The sequence below is a fragment of the Dromaius novaehollandiae genome, chromosome 12 (genome assembly GCF_036370855.1).
Source record: "Dromaius novaehollandiae isolate bDroNov1 chromosome 12, bDroNov1.hap1, whole genome shotgun sequence".
Lineage (NCBI taxonomy): Eukaryota > Metazoa > Chordata > Aves > Casuariiformes > Dromaiidae > Dromaius > Dromaius novaehollandiae.
In genome coordinates this window covers 23,913,947-23,937,338 of record NC_088109.1, presented here as the reverse complement: position 1 = coordinate 23,937,338, position 23,392 = coordinate 23,913,947, and the positions used below count along the sequence as shown (strand labels likewise).

Here is a 23,392-nt window from a genome sequence, read left to right as displayed (position 1 = left end):
AAGGAGAGAGAAAGAACACACAAGAAAGGAAGCATAAAAGCTCAGAGGATAACAGGCAGACAGTGACACCTGCCTATAAGCTATCTTTGAAATGTTCTTCCCAGTATCAGAAAAATACATATTTATTCTGGTATTTACAGGGGGCCCCCCCCTCAACAAAACTACCAACTGGCTGTTTGTTATTCACCTAAAAGAGTGCAGAAAGTTCAGTTAGCCACTGAACAGATTTGATAAATTGGCATGGAATAAATATATTAGTTAAAAATGCAGCACTTAACACTGGGAAAACTTAGATTGATAATGCTTGCCATATGAATATGAACATGATGAGCTTTAAAATTAAAAAAAATTCCTTCCCCCCCAATTCCTTTTTTTTTTCCCCCCCAATTTATTGGAATTAGATTTAGACAGCTTGATACTCAAAACAAAATAAGCAAGAGTGGCTGCCAGGACTTGCCCCTCTCGGTTGGGGGGCCGGGGGGGAAACGGGGAATACATTAAAATGTATTGTTTGGTTTAGGGACTGTTTACTATAGCAATGAACACTAAAAATAGCATGTTCATTCCCTTTTGCCATGATCACCCAGCAGCCATTAGCTGTTTTTCTCAAGAAAATAATCCTCAAAACGTGAACCACTAGTGTCCAAAATATGCTATCATGCAGACTGATAAATTATAAGCTCGTCTGTAGCACTACTTTTAGTGATGTCTTATCATCAGAATTACTTTCCCCTTAATCAGAAGGCTCATGCAACGTGAAATCCTTAAATACAGAATACACCATAATCTGAAGTTAGGAACCTTGAAAAGGTTGGAAAATAGCAATCTGCACACAAAAACACAAGGTTTAGAATTGCCATCATACACCAGTCACAAGCAACAGTAACAGGACTATCGTCAGAATATATTTATGACATCTCAATCTTCTTGTAAAACCCATGATAATCTCTTTACAACATTGACCAAGTGCAGAAGAGTAGATTTGCTTTAATACAGAAATAATCTTTGTATCCGATTTCATGAACACAACGACATTGCTTACTTACTAGATATTCCTCGGCAGTGTTATTTTCAACGCCATATACACACACAGGGAACACAGACGATACTATCTTCAGTTCAGACACATTCTGGAGGACAGCTATACCCTCGAAGTTTTATGCAACTGCAAAGAAAATTCTCACCAAATTGAGCTGAACATCTAACAATTAGGTAGTCTTCCAAAACTTGCTTGCAAGGGACTTATCTGGGCAGGTGCCCATGCCTTTTTAACAACTTTATTATAAATTTTGTTCAAATATCTGATTGATACTTTTGTATTCATTATGTTCTCATGAACAAAACTCAAACCATGAGTATTCCATCATAAATATTGTTTTTATATAAGGGAAAAAGGAAGGTGACTTCAATTAATTACTGCCTTGCAATAACTAAGCATGATCTAAATAGTATGTATCAAAAAGTTGTCATTTCATTCTGCTGTAAAATTAGTGAACCATGAGGTTTAACTTCAAGGAAAGCAAAAGCTGTCTAAAATACACATACCACTAAATCCACCACAAAATAGCAATTTTGCTAATTTAGTTTTTGAAATTACTTTAGAATAACTGATTCAGTCCCAATCATTTAGGCTTTCCACATAAAGGAAAGTATTGGCAGCACCAGAAATCCACTACCATAAAAGAAGAAAGTATGCAAGGAAAGGGCTAGCAGAGAGGAGCAGAAGGCACAAAGAGAAAGGAGAGACCAGGAGCAAAGGAAACTAGAAGATAAAAGGCAACAGGATATCGCAAGTCTTGGGAGGAGAAGCAGAGGGGAGAGAACATGGTGGCAGACAGATCCTGGCAATAAGGAGTCTTAGAAAGGAGAGTTATTTTCAGTGGATCTTGAGAAGCAGAGGGAAGCCTGGAGGACACAGGCAACTCACGTGACTTTCAAGGAGCGATCTAAAAATGAAATACAGTAGACCTGCCTAGAGTAGTCCACTTGTACACACACCAACAGCACTTCCTAGGGAAGTTTGCCAGCTGGAGTGAACAGCAGTTCTTCAGATTCAAGCTGTCAATATCTACAGGACATTCACACACAAAGCAAACAGGAAACTACCACTTTGATACCCGATGCCAATGGAAAAAAAACCCTACAGTTTCAAACCACGTCATAATTAACTGCTATGCAGACTACAAAGCAGAAGACACATCCATTATAATTTTCTTTCCTAGAGCTATTGTCCAACACATTCAGTGTCATTTTCTGCACGGGAATACTTTCTCAAACACAACCGTACAGCATGTCTGCTGGTAACATTTCTAATTAAAACTGCACTGTAATGTCTGATCACTGAGCGCAAAGCACAGATGCTGCAAGCTTTCTAAGATGACTGTTAGCCTGTAGCTGTTTTAATTACCTTGACAGGTAATAAAGTAGCGTATTATAACATTAAAATGCACAAATATTTTGTTTCAAATCTGTACTTACTGAGTCATTTCAGGAAACCAAAACCAGGTATTGCTTACCTAATGGGCCAGAAAAAAAAACTCTTTACTATCACACCAAAAAACCTATAAAATGTCATATTTAACTAAGAAAATACACAGAGGAGCCCAAGAGTATTTGTATTAAACTAATTAAAATTAAAAACATATATATATGCTAATGCGAGACCAACCAGAAGACTTCGGTGAAATTTAAATCCTCAAACAAACAAGCTTCAGGCTCTCAGACCATCCCATTTAACACTAGAGCTGCACGAAGCTCCCCGCCTTCCCTCATAGAAAGATTTCCCAGTTGCGCTTTTCAGCGGGGCCAGCATTGTCCACAGCCTTGCTGGCTTCCCACAGCCTTCCCAGCACAAGAGAACCATGGCCTTACCGGAGCAAGTCCAGAATGAGTAAGTGGCTTCCTCTTTGCCTTACTTGTAACTTAGCAACTACTGCACTTTCCTTAAAAACAAAGATTTGAAAATCCACCCATCCCTTAAAGCTGAGAAATGTATAAAACCTGAATTAGCACAACTCCTGTAAAGGTGCTTGAGCCAAGCACAGTAACACGCACAACTCCACACTTCCCTAAAGAATGCACTTTGCTTAGTTCTCTCAAAGGAAAGATGCTTATTTCCAGGTCCGTAAGCATGCTGAGGTATGTCACCAGCCAAATATCAGATCAGCAAGGAGCAGATTTTAGAGATAAGGTTTATACAAGCTCTCTACTCATTACAGCTTGGACTTCTTTCCTTGCATGTGGTTTTGATCAGTTCGCTATTCTGACCCTTTTTCCCCATAAGCCACACACACAAAAAAATTCTGGTTCACACTACTGTAATCTAAATATTAAACACTGCATCACCTAGCTTTTCAGCGCTTGCATTCTCAAAGTACTTATTCACACTTAATTTTTTAATACCACTTCACTGCAAATGCCACGCAGGTTTGTATCAGAGAACTGAGGTATTTAACACAAATTCTGATTACATTCTTTATTAACAATAGTGTTTACAAAATAGCAAACTGTTTTGTAAACAGAAAACAATTTCCATGCTTCTGTCTGTTGTTTTAGCAGTGTTCGCAAGCCGGTAATAGCATGCATATACCTGTCTGCAGTCTTTCACATCTGCTGTCAAACTGACACACAAGGATTTTGAATGCAGAACACAAGCACAAGAAAGTCTGCAACCTAGAAATAATGTCCCCAGATTCTAATTCTGCGGTTCTTATTCAGGCACAATTAATCAAGGTTGCCTAACTCTTCAGAAATACTTTCATCAGCAGATTGAAAACATTTCCCAATGACACAGGTATCAGTATCACTTTTTACCAGTGGGAAACTGGCAACGAGTAACCCGAGAAGGGGCTGTGAGGCTAGCTCGGGAGTACTACCCAAAGGGATGAGGAGTCCATTATTCAAACTTATCTTTTATATTAAGAAATAAGCTTTTCCTTTCATATCACCAAAAAGTGATATATCACAAAATTTATCATACAGTCTTTGAAAACCTCAGATAGCTTTTCAAGTTTAAGAAGGTCCATGATGAATAAAAATAGTTTCCTTAATCTAAAACAGTGTATCAGTTAGCATTTTAAACACCCATCACTGCAGAGAAACTTTTGAATTACTCCAGGAAAAAGAACAATTAAGAAATTAAATATTTTGATGACAAGCTGTCTGTAACCTCTCAGAACAGATACAGCAATGATGTCTAAAACTAAGGAGGAAGACACAAGGGAAGCAGTTTTAAGAGATTATTAATTCATTTTCACATTTATTTCTACATATTTCATTGTAAGCTCTGAAGAGGTTTTGTACAGGTTCTTTCAGATCCTTTCAAGAAATCAGAATGTAATTCATACTCAGAAGTATATTCTTTTTTGGTAGCAATTTTATCTGTGGAGATTGGCTAGATCAGCTGAGCTTGGTGAACTACAGTTACCAAACAGGTCAAAGACAATGCAACAGGGCTGCAAAGCAAACTGCAGCAAAAAAACGCACATCCTTCTACTCTATTTTACAGAGAAGTAAAATTGTACCAGAAAACCCAAGAAAACTTTGGTTATACAGGACGAAACCTGCCTGTCAACTAACAATACTGACTCCTTCAGACTTTCAAACTTAGATGCTATAAAAGCAATCTGAGTTTCAGAAGCACCACAGTTTACACTTGAATTATCAAAATAAGAGTCGCTCCTTCAATGATTAACTGAATACCAAATTTGAAAACCACACAAAAGAGAGGCAAGTCAGAATACACTAACAATATGCATCTACAGCATTCTGTAAAAGGTTCATTCACTACATATGTTATTTTAAAACAATGGTCTATTTACAAAAAAAATTTCTGAAAGCAAGCTTCTGTGGGTTCCATGTTTTTGATTAATATTTCCAAAATACAATTACATAAAATGCAATATATGTTAAAGAACTTAGATGCAGACTGACACACTTCCAGTTAAAAAGGTAAACAAAACCTACTGCCAACGTATTGAGAAACCAGAGGGACAGATTCTTTAGTCTAAGCCATGAACAGTTAATGCAAAGAATGTCTAGATAGTTTGTGGAATGATTTAAGACTGTAGTAAAAAAATGAGTATCAGTGGACAAATCAAAATTAATATCAGAGAAATCATTACATACCCCAGTGCATATGTAGTCTTCAGTCAAATTTCCAGTACCTGGAAGAATACATACAGAAAGTCAGGTACACTGATGTTTTAAGTCACTAAATTCATTCTTATGCACGCTAATTTACTTTGCAAAGAAAGAGAGGCTGTCTTTGATTATTTTTAGTTTGGTATTTTCAAAGTACCACAAGACAGAAAGCAGTACACTGGCCAGACACTCCATAGGGTTTTTCCACCATGTGATTCACAGCTTTCTTCTACTTCACTGAGGTCTCCTCCTCAGCAGGCTCTTGGCAGCCTACACCATTCCCCAGCCCATTGCCACCACATACAGCACACGGTATCCCGGAGTTCAAGATTGCTATTTGGGGCTATTTGAACCTCCTCTTTTCAACTGTGAGGATTTGACTACAGCCTGAAAAAGTTTTTCAGCCTTCTAAAGCTTCTCAGTGAACCCCCGTTTTTTCCCCAGTGTGCAAACGCTCTTGGTCTGCCAAAGCTGCCCAGATCCCCGGCTTTTTCCTCCATCTTCGTTACCTCAGTGTCACTGTCGCTAAACAGACTAACCAACAAATGGCTGAGGCATGCTCATTTCCCAAGAAGTTTCAATGCAACAATTAGATAATACAAGTTACTTGCTACGCAAATTCTGGAAAGTAGAAATACAATGGGAAACAATATGCATTTTTATCATATAGGTTCACACACTCAGGAGCTGGCTACATTGTGGCAGACGCAGAAATTGTGTTTATGCAATCAGAATTGAATGAGCACAATAATGCAGCAGTACTGAGGGAAAAAAAATGATAGTTGGTGCCAAAAGCACCATGCATTCAACTATCAACACAGCCCAGTCTATCACAAAAAAAGTCTTATTTTTAGGCCAAACTGTCAATGTATGTCATCCATTTCCAAACACAGGTTAGGTTGCAGGTCATACTACTTCTTGTAGTGGAGAATTCCCTACCAACAAGCGTGCCACTCCTGTTTCTATTGAAGTCTGTAATAAAGTTGCTATTGAAGTCACTGAGAATACAAAAGGCTTGCTAAAACTACATCCACGTATCAGTCCTGCTGAGTGAGTTTTTGCACTAAGGAATTATGTTACTGCTAGTCTACAGATATTAGGGGTACGTTTAACAAATATGTACCACGGATAGGCAATTAGAAGCTTTTGGTAAGGACTGGCTGTGACATTTTTCAGCCTGCACTTGAGTTATGCTGAAGCTGAAAGAGCAAGCCACGTGCTGGCTTTAGAGGCTTATCTTTGATTTTGCATAGCACTAGTTTTCATCCAGATTCGCTGGAGGAAAGTTGTCTTCCAGTCCAAGCACAAAGACTTGATGGAGGAGCATGTGGGATCCAATAATACAGCTCTGAGAAGGAGAGGAGCATTCACAGAGAAACAGGCTTCAAGGAAGCCAGAGCTAGATGGAGTCCCATGGAAGCAAGCACAATAGACAAATATTTGACATTCAGAGCTATGTTAAGTAGATATCAAGAGGAAATGGAGGGTTTCATACCAATCAGAAATATTCCTCTATCTACTGTAACTGCTCAAGTCATCACTTCAGTCATACAAAGTTTAAGAGAACACTTTATACAAGTTAAAAATGTTCTAATGTCAATGTTGCTACATGCTTTAGATACCTACGTATCCATCCCTTGTTACTGAAAACAAAAGCAAGCCTTCAATTTCTACCTTTGAAAATTCAGATCTTCTCTACAATAGACTCTCTGAAGGACCATTGAACATGCTTTGGTGCTCTACCCCATATGTCCACACATAATATAAGCCTCTACAACAGCAAGGCTTTTAAAAGAAAGAAGGTGCTTTAACAGTAAAATTGAATAAAACTGCAAAATATAAAAGTATTTTAGAGACCAAAAACACTTTAGCAGTTGAAATTAAACAAACAAGAGTTTAATCAGGAATAAAGGAACAAGGATATTTAAAACTCAATGTTAAGCATTTTTTCATTTCAAAAATGCCAAAATACCACTTGAAAAAATGCTGGGGACTTTTTTTTGTTTGTTTTTAAACACCAAACCGGAGATATTCCACCTTCTATGAATCAATCCTCTTGCCCCATTATGTAAATTAATCCCCACATACTACATTCTTCCTTATTTCAAGTTCTCTGCTCTTAGACAAGTTCTAGTTGCATTTTTCCATTGTCTTCCTTGAGCTTTCATTTTAACATAAGTCAACTCAGTACAGTGTGATCCAAGTCCACATTTTTTTTAAGGTGTTTCTCAAATTGATCCTAAGAAAGCTTAAAGGTTTCTCTGAAGGTTTTTTTTTATTGCAGGCTGTTAACAGTGTCGATGCTCTGCCTTCAGCATTAAGCACTTCACGAGAGTCAGAAAATACACCTTTGAGAATTAGCTTCATTTCTGTGAATCCACATGTATCTTTATAAACTGATACGTCTCTTAAGAGAGATTTGTGATCTCAAGATGCCTTTGAAAGAATATTCTCTTCCTTCCTTTCTAGGGTGAAAGATAAATTCAGAATAAAGTCACTAGGCATTAAACAGCAATCCATAATCATTGACATGAATCCTTTTGTAATAGCACCACTTCTCATTCATGGAAAACCCAACGTGAGAGCAGAAAATCAGGACCAGATGCTACCAAGGATATGTGAGAACCTGTCTGTAAAAAGCAGGTGTATAAGCTAAAGAAACTTTAAGCAAATTCTTGCAAGAGTCAAATACTTTCCATGATTTTAACCTTACTGCTGTATACAGTTAAGGTAAAAGGTCTAAAACAACACAAATTCAAAACCAAACACAAATTCAAATGGATCTGAATGCACAACATCCCCTTAGGCCTTTAGACGTTTTTCCTAAACACGAACTCTAATAAAAAAACACACACACACAAAAAGAAACAAAAACCTCATACCATACATAAACACACACACATACTGAATAACCAAAGTCTCCCGAAAACCTCAAACATCAGAGAAAGTGCTCTGCATTTATCTGGGTTCTTGATTTGTTTTTTATTTTACCATGTTCACTAAGAACTTCTTAAAGAAAAACCTCATATCCTAAAATCTGTGAGATGACAGAAGAGGTATTTCCATTTTACCTTAGAAGCATATGCTCAGATTTTTCTCCAGCCACCTTTGTTCCAGTTCCTCTTACTGCAGCCAATAAAAGCACGGAGTCATGTTTTCACACATGCCAATTCCACTAGGTTAGATTTTTCTTTAAAATAAGCTGATAGGGCAGTTACACTATCAAATGTTGGATCAAAAACCCCCAATTGGCTAGTCAGAAACAAACACTCAACAAAAACAAAAGGTCCAATAAAGTGAAGATCTTACCAAAACAAAACACCTCCAGGAACACACATACATTTGGCATGAAAAAAAAGGTGTACATTACAGAAGACTGAAAAAAATGGAGTGTTTGACATTTAGCATATCCTACGGACACTACAGAAGGAGTTAGCTGTGCATGAAACATACTTTCCTGCAGAAAAATTAGGTTGATGTTAAAATTATATTATCTCAGCCAAGAAGTGCCACAAGGAATAACACTTCCCCCTGCAGTCTTTCAGACCATGACTCATCCCAACTTCTGCTAATGTAAGTAGTATTTGGAGGTAAAATGCATCGAAGAAATCATCATTAGACCTACAGAGGAAAGAGTGCTTTCTTACAAAGGCACAACTGTCCCAAATGACCTTCAGAAACACTGGGGGGTGGGGGGGTGGCTTTAACACTCTAATGCCTAATGGGGGGGGGGGTAGGGTGCTCATGCAGGACTCTGGACCAAGTCTTCATTTCTCTCTTCTCCCACAATCTCACCAAATTCACTTACCACTAGTCTACTACTGCTTACTTCTGTTGGAACTGCTCGCATTAGGTAGATATTCACTTGGGAAGGCAATCTCATCTCCCTCATGCCCATTGAGTGCTATGGCCACCGAACAGTTCCGGGGCAAAAGGAAAAGGAGACTGGTTAAAAAATAGCTGCATTGTAACTTCTGTCTAATTAACGGATCAAGCCAGCAGCACATACTTACTCAAAAGCCTGGAGAACTTGCAGCTTCCAACCACAGATATGCTTCTGCAGACAATTCCTTGAAACACTCTGCACTGTCAGAGAGGTACTGACTTGAAAAATACAAAACGGGCAAATGCAGAAGGTTTTACTTTCAGTACAGGATTTCATCCCAACAGTAATTGCAAAAAGCTGAATACTGCTCTTTGTAGTCATGTGTTTGAGATGGTGATTAAAGTAATTGCACTTTATCCTCACAAGCTGCACTGAACCTGGATTTTCAGGCTTGAAAAGCTAATGCATTTAAACTATGTTACCACCAAGCAGTCAGCAGCACCCAAGCAATTTTGCTAAACAAAAAACCTCCCATTGCTTAGAGGAATTGGTCACAGCTGCCAATCAGTTCAAATGCACACTTCCTCACTCAGCTAAAGAACGCACTAGAACTCATACCCGAGCGAAACAAAACAGTGCTCTCCTAGGGAACGTTATGTAATGCATCACAGTAAAAACAGTTTAGGAGCTTCAGTATTTTCTGCATCCCTTCAAGAACTTCAGATTGCAGATGTGAATCATCTCCAAAGGTAGAGACACCAACACTCTCAGTGTCATCACGCCAGCCATCACTCCAGTTGTTCTCTCAGCTATGACTTGCAAAAAACCCTAAAAATAATTCGGTTTTAAGTGATCCTCATTTTACATAAAAGAATAGCACATACTTCAAGTAAAAAATTCACTTCAGGACAAAAATAAGATATTTCAGAGAAATACTGCTTAATTGCACAAAAAAGTGTTTTTCAGGTGAAGGCAACTCCTTGGGAGTTGGCCACCAGAACTACTGATGAGAGCCTGAAGAACATCTGATCTAGTCTGCTGTCAGCAGAAATCCCTATATTTCTCTCCAAGTTTATATTGACACACTAATGCAGACCAAGCAGAAAGCAGCTATCCCACAGGAAGTTGAGCTGAGTTTCACATCCTGGAAATCTATGGAGTCTCAATTAGTATAATACACAAACACTTATATTCCTAATGCATTATCCTCAGAGCGCTGTCTATACAGTAAGGGTAATGCTATCTCCCTACACCCACTTCCATCCAAGGCTCAAATCTTCTACCGAGTCAACACATCTAAACATCTCTGATGTTCTGGTAAATACGTGGTTACACAGAAGCATGCCTGCCTTCCTCAATCACCTTCCTTATTCCTACGGAAAGATCACCAAAAACAAGTCAAGGAAACCTTTAGAAAAGGGGAAAAAACCCAACTGGTTGATGGCAGGAATGTCATCATTGTATCAGGCCCTGAAACCCCCAAACAAAATTTCCCTTCGATCACCTCAAACGTATCAATTCATTCACTGATTTTTAAATTTATTTTTTCTCCCAGCTCTATTCCAGGCATATGTTCACATTACTGGCCTTTTCTGGCACTGTTTTGTATTGCCTGCAGAACCAACAGGTTAGCTGTGTTCTGATTTGCTGTCTTCCAAATGCTGTTTTTAAAAGAAAGCTTAAATCAGGAAGCTTTGAGACTTTAAATCTCCTATCTCAGTTTCATTCCAATCTCAGATTAGGCATTCCAGAAGCCCACAGAGTACAGATTTGTCTCTGAAATCCACTGTAAGTTGTTTAAGAGTTTCCTTGGTTTTGGTGTCTAATATGAACTTAATACCCTTTGAACCTTTCACACTCTCTACAAATGCAATATTCTTCACTTAACAAGCTGAAGAGCAGCAAGTCTGCTAGCCTACAGGCTTATTAATATCAGTTACTACATAATCAAGTGCTTCTGAATCCACTCTTGCTTATTTTCATTTTCAACAGTCCTACCAGCCTTCATGAAGACAGACGTTCACTGATTTGCTCCTATTGCTTTCTGCATTTCTGCTCCAGGAGAACATTTATCAGAGCAAACCCCATGCCCGCCTACATGTCTTTTGCCTAGTCCCAGCTCAGCTGTCCTCTTGAAAAGAAAGCAGGAGGACACTTAACTCTGAAGCATCACCCAATTTTACTACTTACATCAACAGGTGAACAGTGAGTGGTCCAGCAAAGAGGATGGACCACAGCATTAACCACATTTCCTTAGAGGCACACATCTTGCACAACAGGGAAACCACATTTTATTCATCCTCATCTGCCAGCTGCAGCTGATATATTACAAAGCCCTTCCTCAGGAACATTTGAATCCTTGGCATGCCTCCTATTCATGAATTCAAACATTGTTATTAACACAGACTGATGATGGAAGCTAAATGGAAGAGATAGTTTTCAGAAACTGAAATATAAATCCAGAATATATTTGTCACAGACATTTCCTGTACATTTAAGCATTGTTTAGTGAGTCAGCCAAAAGCATTTTCTAAGTGTAATCTCTCTCATGTAAAAAGAGCTCAAAGCCTAATCACCATCATAGCTCTCCCAGGGTTTGATAGGTTTAACTTCAAAGTAAAATGTTGCCAAAATAGAGATCTCATGTGGTTTATTGTAACAAAAAAGTGAAAGTTAAATGTATCAAAGGGTTATTTTGGGGTAGCAGAGTATTTTGGTCTCATCAAGTGGAAAAGAGCATTACACATTTATATTGGATTTTTAGGCTTTATAATGCAATTTGTTTGATGTCATTTGCTTCACAATTGGAAAGAACATTGACCTGCATGAATGCATATTGATAATAACATGATCTTTAGACACCAGAATCCTTTGGAGAGATTGTGAAAGAAATCTGGAAGTGATTCACCAGCTGGTTCATGAATTGAACCTCTAAGCCACATAGCCCTTAAAATTGTCTTTATTATTTAAAGTAGATTCTTTATTACTTAAAATAATCTCCTGCTCCATCAGAACAGGCTCAAAATATACTGCTTACCAAATATACATAGAGAAGGGGCACAAACATGAAAAAGATGCTCCTTCAGAAGCTATTTTCCATTGTAAAAATACAGACAAAGAGTCAACGTATCAGTAAAAAGCCCAACTACGGGCAGCTGCCTCTGGAGAGGACAGTGCGTTCATCACCTTTCCACTTTAAATGCAAAGTAACGAAATGCATTAAATTGTTTTGCATTGTCTGTGAATGATACTCCAGTCTCTTTGAACTGCTGATTAAGAGATCCTTTGCTCATCTGCATACAGTACATCAACCCAGCCACTTATCACAAAAGGTTATTTAACAGAACATGTCAGGCTTCAATGATACAAATGGAAAATTCACTGCAGATACAGTCAGTTCTGTTTTGCCTGCGAGTTTTTTCATTACTAAGATATTTAACTTCATTTTTGCAGCTGACTACAGCTTGTCTTTCAAGCAGACAAAGGGAATGGGTCATACCAACTGCTCACTGAACTCCTCCCCATTTTATTCACCACCACTAAACTACAAGCTTATAATCATTTTAATCTTTAATGAGATGTCAAGACCCCATATAGTAGTTCTAATGCTGTATGAGACCCAAGTTTAACTCTTCACCCCGATCTTTCGCTCTGCAGAACAGAAATTGTTCTCTGTACCAAACAAGAAAGATGAGCAACATCAAAAAAACCCACAAAACAGGCACCAAGTAAAGTCTGCACAGCTTGTAACAATTAGGAAACTTGGTGCTTAATTTCAACCTTGCATGTTATAGCATTTGATTCTTATTGGAGATGACAATTTAGTGCGTATCTGCAAGCTAAGGTATGTAGTCATGCAGTTCCATCTGCTATAAATGAAGACCTTAAATATTTACTGCTAGTAAACATTTTAAACTTTAAGCAAGATTATCTTTCTAATACTCAGCAATGTGAGATCTTGCGACCTTTTGCGCTGAGAAATAATCTTCTGCAAAAAGATAAAGTGGATGTACGCCTACATTCTACCCTTGCTGGAGCTACAACTCCATCACCATTAAATTGTTTGTTTTTCCTTAATTTGTTCCCTGTTCTTACAAGCCAGGTGACATTTCAGATCGCCCACATATTCCCTCAACACCATGTTCTCCAAAAACAACATCTTTTACTTTCTAAGCTGAGTACTTACAGAAATCACTAACTTACCTAACTAGGTCACAGTGCACAGATACATTAAGTCTTCAGATGATTTCAAAGTTAAACACAGGCATATCAAACAAAACATGCATCTGCCAATGCTCAGCTCACACTCTTTTATAATAAAGCAACAGTAGGAATATGACACCTGACTTTACGTTGCTTTATTCAGCTAGCATGGATCAAGGTTAGAAGCAGGTTAGATGGTACTGTCACATCTCTAGTTCAAGGGTAGAAATTTGGACTAGAAAAATAAGTACATCGATGAACATATACTTTGAAAGTTGCCACCACAATTACATGCTATGTTTGTGGTGCCTGTTTAGAGCAGAAAACAGACAGCCAGGGTGATCCTGCTCATCTCAATGTAACAAGTTAAGGATTCTTTATTTTTTTTAATCCATTGTTCTCTGTGAAGAGGAGGGACCACTTAAAACTTCGGTAGCCCATATGCTGTTGTATTTCGATTATTAATGTTCTGAAAAGTAATGGAGTGACATTAACAGAGTCTCTTTTCTTAGAGACTCACTGCCACCATGCCGGGGGGGGGGGGGGGCAGGGGGGATGGCTGCTGCAAGCATGACCCCAAGAAGAAACTAGGAAACTAATTTTGTCTTAGGTAGAGCACTCAGCCGAGAGGCAGTGAATTCCCGTGTCTGATTATACTGTCTTGAGAAAAAGCATTGTTTCTAAAAATGCTGAACTGTAAACAATCTATTGCATAATCAATCATTAAGACAATCAATTTAGCAAGTCCTGGGTGCCAGCTACACACGAGGGAAAAATATCAACAATACCCACAAAAGCTACCTTAACCTTAACCCAACTAACAAAAGTGTTTATATACAGTGTCTGGAGAAGAGGAAACCGATACCATCAATGGCTTGCAGTCTTAACATTCGGAGAACTAGCCAAATACTTCTTTTTTGCTGAATTCAGTAAGCTCTAAGCAGCACATAGCAAGGAAGGAAATAAAAAGGTAATAACTGACAATGCACAATGCAATAGCAAAGACCTCACGAAAGTTTCCAAATTGCAGAAGAATGTCATTAGTAAGTACAATGATTCTTACTTTTCATGAGACAGCATTCAGCATTTGCTGTTCTGTGCAATTCCATCACTAATCAGAAAATCACGCTATGAAAACACACCTTAGTCAGAGGTTTCTCACAAAGTATTCATGAAATACTGAGGAAGAATAGAGAACTGATCCTGGATAAATAAAATTGCTCCTTGTTGCAAGTTCTTCACAAATGATCAGTTTATAGATCAAACTAATCAAAACATCCAAAAATCTCATAGCTGAACAGCAGCAAACAGTGAATAAATTTAGGCATAAGCTAGAAACCCAAGACCAGGAACAAAAATCAGAAAGGACAATGGATGTAACAGAAATAAACCTTATCTGAAATAAACTGAAAGACCACAAGTCATTCAAATGGGAGAGACCAGACTGTCCTCCATCCAAGGCAACTGAAAGTGACACACACAATTTAAAGTTCAGAGATGCAGAAAATTTGTGTGCTTCGTTTGAGAGCTTCCATTTAATAAGTAACAAGTAAAATATTTTCATTTAAAAGAAAGCATAAAAACAGTAGGCAAGACCTGGACAATTGGCAAGACTAAAATACTTTGAAGCAAAATACAAGCAAAAAGCCACAAACACATGAAACACACTAAATACACACTAACAGTCAAAATCAGAGAGGAGCTTAACATACAGTAGAAAATGGTTTACTTTAGTCTTCAACTAATTTTAAAACTGAATTTCCTAAATCTAATCAGAAGCAACAACAGATACCCTGATGCTTTTCACAAAGCACCACGGGCATGGCTCCTTCCAGCAGGAAGGATGCTTCTGCTCCCCAGCTCCTACATTAATGCCATGCAAAAGAACTGGGGAATATATTTTTATTTCCTCTTGAGTCACCAGGTTATGATGGGGAGGGGAGGCAGGGAATCTGCTGCAGTGTAATCTATCCACATTTGGAAGTGCAGAAAGCTATTAGTCTGTGTCCCAGCGATACCAAGCCTTTTTCATACAAACTGCAGAACAAGCTAAGCTACCCAGCCTTGACATCTGTCAAAACAGAGCAGGTCTCAGGCAGCAATTTATATGGTTTTTTTCCCCCCTTGTCTCCTTCCAGAGGCTCAATTCTTGCAGCAGCACCATGAATAAACAGTTATTTTCAGGGAAAATTAGAGAAAATGAACTATAATAGCCTTAGGACTTGCCAAAATCCCTTTATATATATACATATATATATACACACACACAGGTGCATGTGTGTATAAAACACTTTTATGCGTTGTTACTGTGTTCTACTCCTAGAAACTTACCACTGCAGCACTTTCCTCCTGTTTCTGATTCACCTGTTTTGCCACCACGTCCTCTTCACTGCTACTCCCATTTGGCTTCATCAGGCAATTAGCAACGAGCTCAGCCGCAGCTAACAGATGCACGGGGCGCAGGGAAACGCGCGCAGCTCGTGCTCCCCACTCCCGCACCCGGGGTAACCTAAACACAGGAATCTGTTTGGCTAAGTTCATTAATATGTCAGCACTCGGTTGTACCACGCTGTCACAGGCAAAACAGTCTGGACTCTGGGAATTTCACTTAATTCAGTGCCAATTAACAAATTTTTAATTACCGATATGGGTATTGAGAAACGACGAGGACAACTAAGCACTTTGGGAAACGCCTTTCCTCCTCCTTTCCCCAGGCTCAACACCTCCTCCCCCGCCCAGCCTCCGCCGCCCTGGATGTTGGCACACTTCGCCCCCTCAGTGAGGCGGGGGGCAGCTCCTAACGGCCTCGGCTGCTCTGCCGCGGGGCTCGCTGGAGCCCCTGCCCCGCCGCGGGTCCCCTCAGAGGCACCTCCTGCGCCCCGCCTCGCTCCTCCCTCCCTCCCGCCTCCCCTGCGCTCGCGGCCACGCCCGCCCTGAAACACCTCGCCGCAGCCGCGCGCGCGCCTCTGATTGGCTGCCGCTTTGGCGCCCAGGGGCGCCACACGCTCCTCTGATTGGCTGCCGCTTTGGCACGCGGGGCATCGTTCTGACCGTTAGAACCGGCTGTGACCGGCGCAGGGCGGGCTGCGGCCCTCTGCAACCAAAACCCTGACATTTATACCCAAAGCACACTGCTGACCTAGTGCAGCTTAGTCATACCTTCAATAACATTTTTAACATGCATATAATTCGTGTCATGATAAGAAGTGGGCTGGGTTTGCTTCTCTACACAGTCAATGGTCTATTTAGAACGAGCTAAGCACGATATCTGCTTCCATGCACGTTAAAGCTGGTGCATGAAAGTAACTTTTCAGCCTCCTTTATTATTTCAGTAACCACCAGTTTAAGCAACACAAGCTATAAAGCACAGAATTTTTAGTTCTTTGCTAGTAGCGCAGGATTTTTTCAGTTCTTAGCTAGTAGCTGGTACTTCTGCCATGATTTTTTGGCACCTGACAAACTTGAGCAAAAGCTAAGGCTACACTACAATAGCAAACATTAACAGGAGAATGCTCTTCAAACACTAATACTCCCAACAGCTTCATTTTGATGGGGTGACCATCTCCCTTAAGCTGATGCAGACTACAGTGTATAGCAGCGAGATCAAAGAAAAGAGAAGGCTAGTGGCCTCCAAGAGACCTCCTCAGTGATTGCCAGGATCACAAATAACCCTTGCGACAGAAGACAAAAATCCTATTCGCGAAAGTCAGAACGGGGAACTCGGCAACACAGCAAATCCCTTGCAACCATGATAAAAGCCAAACAGCCTTTTCAGCTGGGTGGACAGAACATCAAGAAGAGCAAACCTGATCCTCTGCACATTAAAACATTGCTACATCATTTTTCAGTCCCACTGGTATTCTGGCAATCTGCGGTGGCCATAAAAGAATTCCCCTACAGAACTATAGATAAGGGCAAAGCATCCAGGTTCTCAAGAAAAAGGAAAAAAGCCCCAGGGATGTTACGGTTTTAAATAAAAGCAACCAAACTTTTAAAATACATATGCTGGGGGGGCAGCGGGGCACAGTTGCAACTTTTTTCTCACTAAGTAGAAGGAAGCTACCTCCTACAGATGAGTGGAAACACTGAAGCACAGTATGTGCTAAAAGGAAAGTGCTGACACATACACTGGTCCCAGATGCAGAGAAGAACAGGCACCACAGAGTTACAGAGCTAAGGAACAAACTACTGGCTCTTGTTGCTTTAAACCTGCACATTTGCCTTCCATTTCATTGCACTATTATGTAGCTTGAAGCCTTTCAAAATACAGAAACTTTGCCATGGTTTTGTACCACCCTGCAGTGGAACAGTGGTGCAGATCACCGTAGGATACATGGAAAGGCTGCAGACGCCGTTGAGAGCATCACCAACCCCACGGGCTCGTGCTGCGCATTGTAGCAGTTGCCACCTAGCAAGATTAGAAAGGCAGACTGCTGGCTGCTGCTCCAATAAGCATATGCTTGAGAAGCTTGAACAGTTTGGAGCAATATTTGATATCCTCCCAGCAGCTCTGCTTCCTCGACGACAGCCTTGACTGGCAAAATAGCCAGTTGGTTAATTACATTGTTTCACCAAACACTTACTTTTATTAAAACAGATTTGTTGTGGCTGCAGTAACATGATTGGTTATGTGAAAATATGTTCTATTCTAAAGGCAAAAGGGAGAGCATCAACTTTTCCCATAATATGGAAAAATCTGCAAGTAAGTAGAGATAGTATCTAAGGTCACAGATGCTGAAATTCAAAGGTATACATAGAGTGTAATATAACATATAAAATTATCTACATATGCACATAATTTACTTTATAAAAATGAGGGTTCTGTAAGATGGTATATATCTCGCATGTCTTTATATATTCCACATAAAATGCACTGAGAAAGTTAACTCTTACACATTCGAAATTTTCAGAAGTTAAAATACTTACAAAACTTCAATTTTGTTCTGTTGTGCATTACACTTCTCGTTCAAACAAAGTATTTAACTAAAGCCTTGGGTTAAGTGCAGCTCAGAGGTAAAACAAATATAACTTGTAGCAAAACAGCTTTGCTACTTCTACCCAATTTAAAAATCAGATTCTGACTTTCTGAAGTCACTGTATTACTGCAATTAAGTTAGCTAGCAAGTGTTTGAGGGAGATTAAAATTAGGCTGCTCAATTTTTTTCTATAAATATTTTAAGGAGTACTGAACTTTTTACAGAAATCCTGCTTTTGTCAAGATTTTTTTCCCCCCAGCACAGAGGGTTGTTATGCTTTTGTTTTTAAACAGGAAGTTTAAGTATTCAGCAGGAAAACCCACTTCTGACCAGTTCTAACAAAAAAACACTTTGTCATTTAAAATTCAGATCAGTGTCAAAATCAATCACATCTCTTGCTTTTAATTTTACTGCTCAAAGATGGCATGTAACATTAGGGATCTTATTATATTGTAACTGGACCCAAGTGTAGCTGATTCATTTCCTCCTCCCACTCCTCTTGAAAGAGTTAAGCCCACTATCTGCATCTTCAAAGTCATTATTCTATCAATATGCTGAATAATTTAGTAGGCAGCTGTTTGACTTGACATTTTTATACAGGCCATAAACTTACTAATACACTGAAACCTATGCCTTAACTAGTATTTCCACATGGTAAAGTAGTTCAGGGACCAAGCCACATACATGCTGCTCACAGTTATATGCCACAAACCTGCCTGAGTTTCACCTGGCTTCCTAGCTATTTTGCACATATTTTGATGACTGAGAACAATTCTCCCCTACCACCTCCTACAGAATCCATAGCTTGCGTTAGTTACGTATTTGTAGCTGAATACTGATAACATGAGCTTCAGAATATCTGTATGAGGTTAAAGATATTACTTAATCCTAGAAGTTTAAGCAGTTTATGATTAACATTGGGCTATCTCAAAAGCAGGAGGTATGCAGATTTTTTTTTTTTTTTTTTTTTTTTTTAGCAACCATTCATGGCCATCCATGCACAGAGTTTTGAGCCTCTGACTGGCTCACAAGGAACTGGGCCAAGAACCTGAAGGAAGTCATGCAGTTTATGTTTCAAAAGAGATGTGGAAAAAAAAAATCTATCAGTACATTTACTGGATAAGCTGTTCCCATTTCTTTCCAGTATTCCTTCCAATGTTTACCAAAATGTTTTGAAATATACATATACCAATAAGAGAAAGAAAGAACAAGCAAATAAAATAAGAATAGATGGCAAAAATACAATGCAAAAGTCTCAAATGCAGAAACTCTAGTGAAGAACATTTAAAACCGTGTTGCATAGAATAAATCCTCTTTTATCTATTTCTACTAGAGCTTAGCTATGAAAAAATCCTAGCTCATAACACTTCTCTATAGTTTGAACAGGAATTAACTAAAATTTTCTCTAAAGCCAGTCAAAACTTCAGAATTGTGGTAGAAATTAGAGACCACCTTTCAGAGGTCAACAGCATGCAAAACATTTCACAGGAGTCTCCTTAGCTACAACACTTCTCTGAGTGGTTACCTACTCCTATCAATATATTTTTTTACCTAAAGACCTCTCAGCACCTTATAATTATTAATTTTTGTCTTCTCATCAGCCCTATCGCACAGATATTAGGACTTACATTTCTTATACATGAGTAAAGATATCTTGTTTTCTGGACACTGAGCAACAAGTCAATAACTAACTCCAGGCAAAACACTTGTATCTTCTATAAGTCAAAGCATTATCCACATAATAATTTTACCAGCAGAGCTGTGTAGGCAAAACCACAGTAAAAATAAATAAATAAATAAATAAATACAAAAATATTCTGAGAAACAGGACTCAACAGACACATGATTAAACGTAAAACTTAACCCTGCTTTTTGACCAGAGCAATTTACCTTATCCTGTGCACAATCCTTAGAAAGGACAGATACCACCCTCACACAAGAGCCTCATTCCGCCATCTTCTAAGATTGCTAAAACCCTTCCGCAGTCCTTTTGCCAGCAGAAATTTTTCCCTGAACATCCCTGCAGGGCCTCACTCAGCTTTCTAACCAGTGGAGCAAGCGTTGACTCCCCTCAAAACTCCTCTGCCAACTCACCGTGGGACAGGTCACAGCATAGCTCTTTCCTGCTCACAGCTCTTGAACTCTTCTGCACAGAGACAAAAATACTCTTCCCTCTCCCAGGAAAGGCCTGAAGCTGCAGGCTGCCTTTCTAATAAACTCCCCAGAGAGCTAAATCTCCTCCCCTCGTCCCCCTCAGCAGGCACAGGTGTGCCTTCGTTCTCCTAACAAGACCCAGCTGAGCTGCACTGGGAAGGAAGGAGAATGGAGAAACTGACTTTACCTGAAAGGATGAATGATTCTGAGCCCTGCTGAAGGGATACATAGCGTGTTATCACTAAAAGGGATTATTCCTGCCACTGTATCTGTGTGAAAATGTTGGGATAGGGAAATGGTGGTTTGGGGAATTGCTAAATGAGAAAGAAGATTTGAGTTTAAACATGGCTTGGGTGCCACCTACAATTCAGTTAGGCAGCACAGAAAGGTACCTCTCAGAGCTTTTCCATCAATCCAAATAATGAGATGATTGCTATGTCATAAGATTTCTAGATGATACAAATCTGACAGAGGCATGGCTGGGAGCTATTTCGTTAAATGCAAAAGCAGCAGTGAGAGACTGAAAAGACACCCTTCCTTGAGCAGAAAGAAAATCCTTACTAAACTCAGGGGTCTAACCAGCAAAGCAGAGAAAAATCCATCCTTATCAAGGCATCCAACAGGTCCAGCCCAATAGGAGACACAGACTATCTCACTAGATAATACTGTCCTTCATGCCACTCAAAGTTGTTTTGTGAATCCAAAATATCCTCCCAGCGTTTAGTCTTCAGATTAGAGATATGCAAATTCTAATGAACTGGCTTTAAGCCAGCAGCAGCCTGGCGGAGAGGGATCTGAGCAGCGCAGTGTCCAACATCCCCCAATCTCAATCAAAATCTTGCACAACAGAGGCACCTTGCAGAACTCATAATGAAGCAAAAACTTTTCACAGAGCTGTTATAAACTCAAAATATCATTTCTGTTACAAGTGTAAGGGGGACAAAAGCCCCAAACTGCATCTCAGAGATCCTCTGTTATGGTAGTTCTTAGAAAACACTGTACTTCTTTTAAAAGGACAAGTACTCTAGGCTAGATTGGAAGGCAGGAAATGCACTGGGACCGTAAAGTCTTATATCAGAATAACTTTAAGGGGGGCGATGGAGGAGCGAGGGAGTGAAGATAGCACGGAGGGGAATAAAATTATCATTAGAAGTACTGGACGTGAAAGCCACCATTGCCCTTGATGGCATTCATAAAGTATACCCTTAGTGGGTATTACTGTAATAGAGTAATATTTTTTGTTATAGCTGCTACATGGAAAGCATTCATCCATGCCAAGAACGGAGGTCATTGTCTCACTGCTTCCTCATGGCCTGTGCTGGGATTTCTATTAGATCTAACGGTCTCTCCTATTACAAATTCTCTTTAAGGAGGAGGGGAAGGTTAGTACTAGGAGAAAGAGAAAACAGTTTAAAATGGAAAATGAATACAGCCCAAGAGCAACACACAATTCTGCACGTCTCAGCTCGTGGAAACCTAACCTAACCCATCCAAAGGAGACCTAATTTTAAGATGTCACCATCTAGACAACTGAAATTTTGGCTGTAGAAATTGTCTGGCACACTGAAAAAGAAAAGTCAAAAGATTGCAGACAATGCTTTTAACCACAATTATTTTAACTACATATAAATGCATCACTTTCTTTACAAGGTATAAATAAGTATGTGCAATTACATGCTAATTACTTACAATTAAATTACAGTGTAAATACAGCAATGCACAAAGATAATCAGATGGTTACTTGTACAGTGTAAATTAACTGATAACAGGAGATTTACAATAGCAAATTAGAGTGATTGCATTTTGAATAATATGTTAGATATCAGGTATAATACACAGTTAATCACAGAGCTTCCCCCCCCCCCCATATGATAACATTATGGCAGTGGGTACCCCACTCTGGGATGACAAAGTGAGGAAGGAGGTGACAATTTTTTGAGTCAGCACGTATACCCTTTGCTGTTATTTCCGACATAATTATCCTACATAATTTCCATCATTATCTGTTATCTGAAACATTCTCCGTGCTGCTGGCAATAGGATACTTAGTTCTGATTAGCTTTAGAGAGAGAAATTTCTACAACCTTATCTTTCACTTGCATTTCAGATTCCCTTCCCTCTTAGCTTCATCCGGCACTCAATTTAGTTTCACTTGTGTGGCCGTCTACAGCTATAAACATAAACTGTCTGCAATTTTACGCCTTCAAAATGCTGGGATTTTTTCATTATTTCACCAACATGGAGAAGGCAAATCTACGATCTATTCATAAAATAATGCCAGGGGGTGTTTTTGCTGCTTACTGGAATTTGTTTGTCCTTTTCTTAAAGGTTGTGTGTGTCTGTGTGTGTGTTTGTGTTATTTCAGAACATCTGCATGTTGTGCCTGATTCTTGCTAGAGAGAGGATGTCTGTGGTAGCTGTTTGTTGATTTTCTATTGACTTCTATTTGAGGCTAAAGGTATTTCTCATTACTTACTTATAATACAGTGATTACACCAGTCTGGCTACACCGACCTTGTAATGATCTTTATTTCTTCTTGTATTAGTGCCTGCGTTGAGCATAGTTTTTATTACTCATTCTGTGTCTGTGTTTAGCTGATGCTGGATCACATGAAGCAGCTAGTATGTTTGGTATACCAGGCTGTATCTGTTCAGTATTGTTTAATCAAGTTTTGGTTTTAGCTCTGCTATAACTACTTCCAGGATCTTGAGATGTAGTTGATTTAATGATGCAGCTTCTCTTAAATGCATCTGATCTAAAAGTTAGAAGTCTGATATTTTAAGTAATGGCTAATCAGTGTCAAATTAACTTTAGTTACATAGTAATATAGTGTAGGAGAAGAACATTGATCTGTTTTTCAATGTAAGCACTCACAACATCACAGCCAACCTCAACCATTCAAAATAACTTTCAACATAAATTCGGAAGACTTGAGATTTTTTTGCCTGCTGGCTTATGACCCTTCCTTTTTCATTGTACAATTAAAGTTTTCAAACTTCATCCTGCAAAGAGTGAGAAATACTTTTCAAGTGGAAGGGGAAGTACACCATGCTGTGCCAACAGAAATAATGAATTCCTCCTAGGATAGTT

General features: G+C 39.2%; 1 protein-coding gene across 3 annotated transcripts in view; it reads right to left on the bottom strand.

The window, feature by feature from the left end:
* The window catches only part of LOC112989685 (contactin-4), a 355,336-nt gene that overhangs the window by 307,689 nt on the left and 24,255 nt on the right, over positions 1–23,392 (bottom strand). For 2 of the 3 annotated variants that reach the window (XM_064519223.1, XM_064519227.1), the window contains exon 2: positions 5,128–5,165. The gene's annotated coding sequence lies outside the window, so the exon portion shown is untranslated. Of the gene's footprint in view, positions 1–2,478; positions 2,517–5,127; positions 5,166–23,392 lie in introns of all 3 variants that reach the window. The other variant, XM_064519224.1, reaches the window with a different exon arrangement.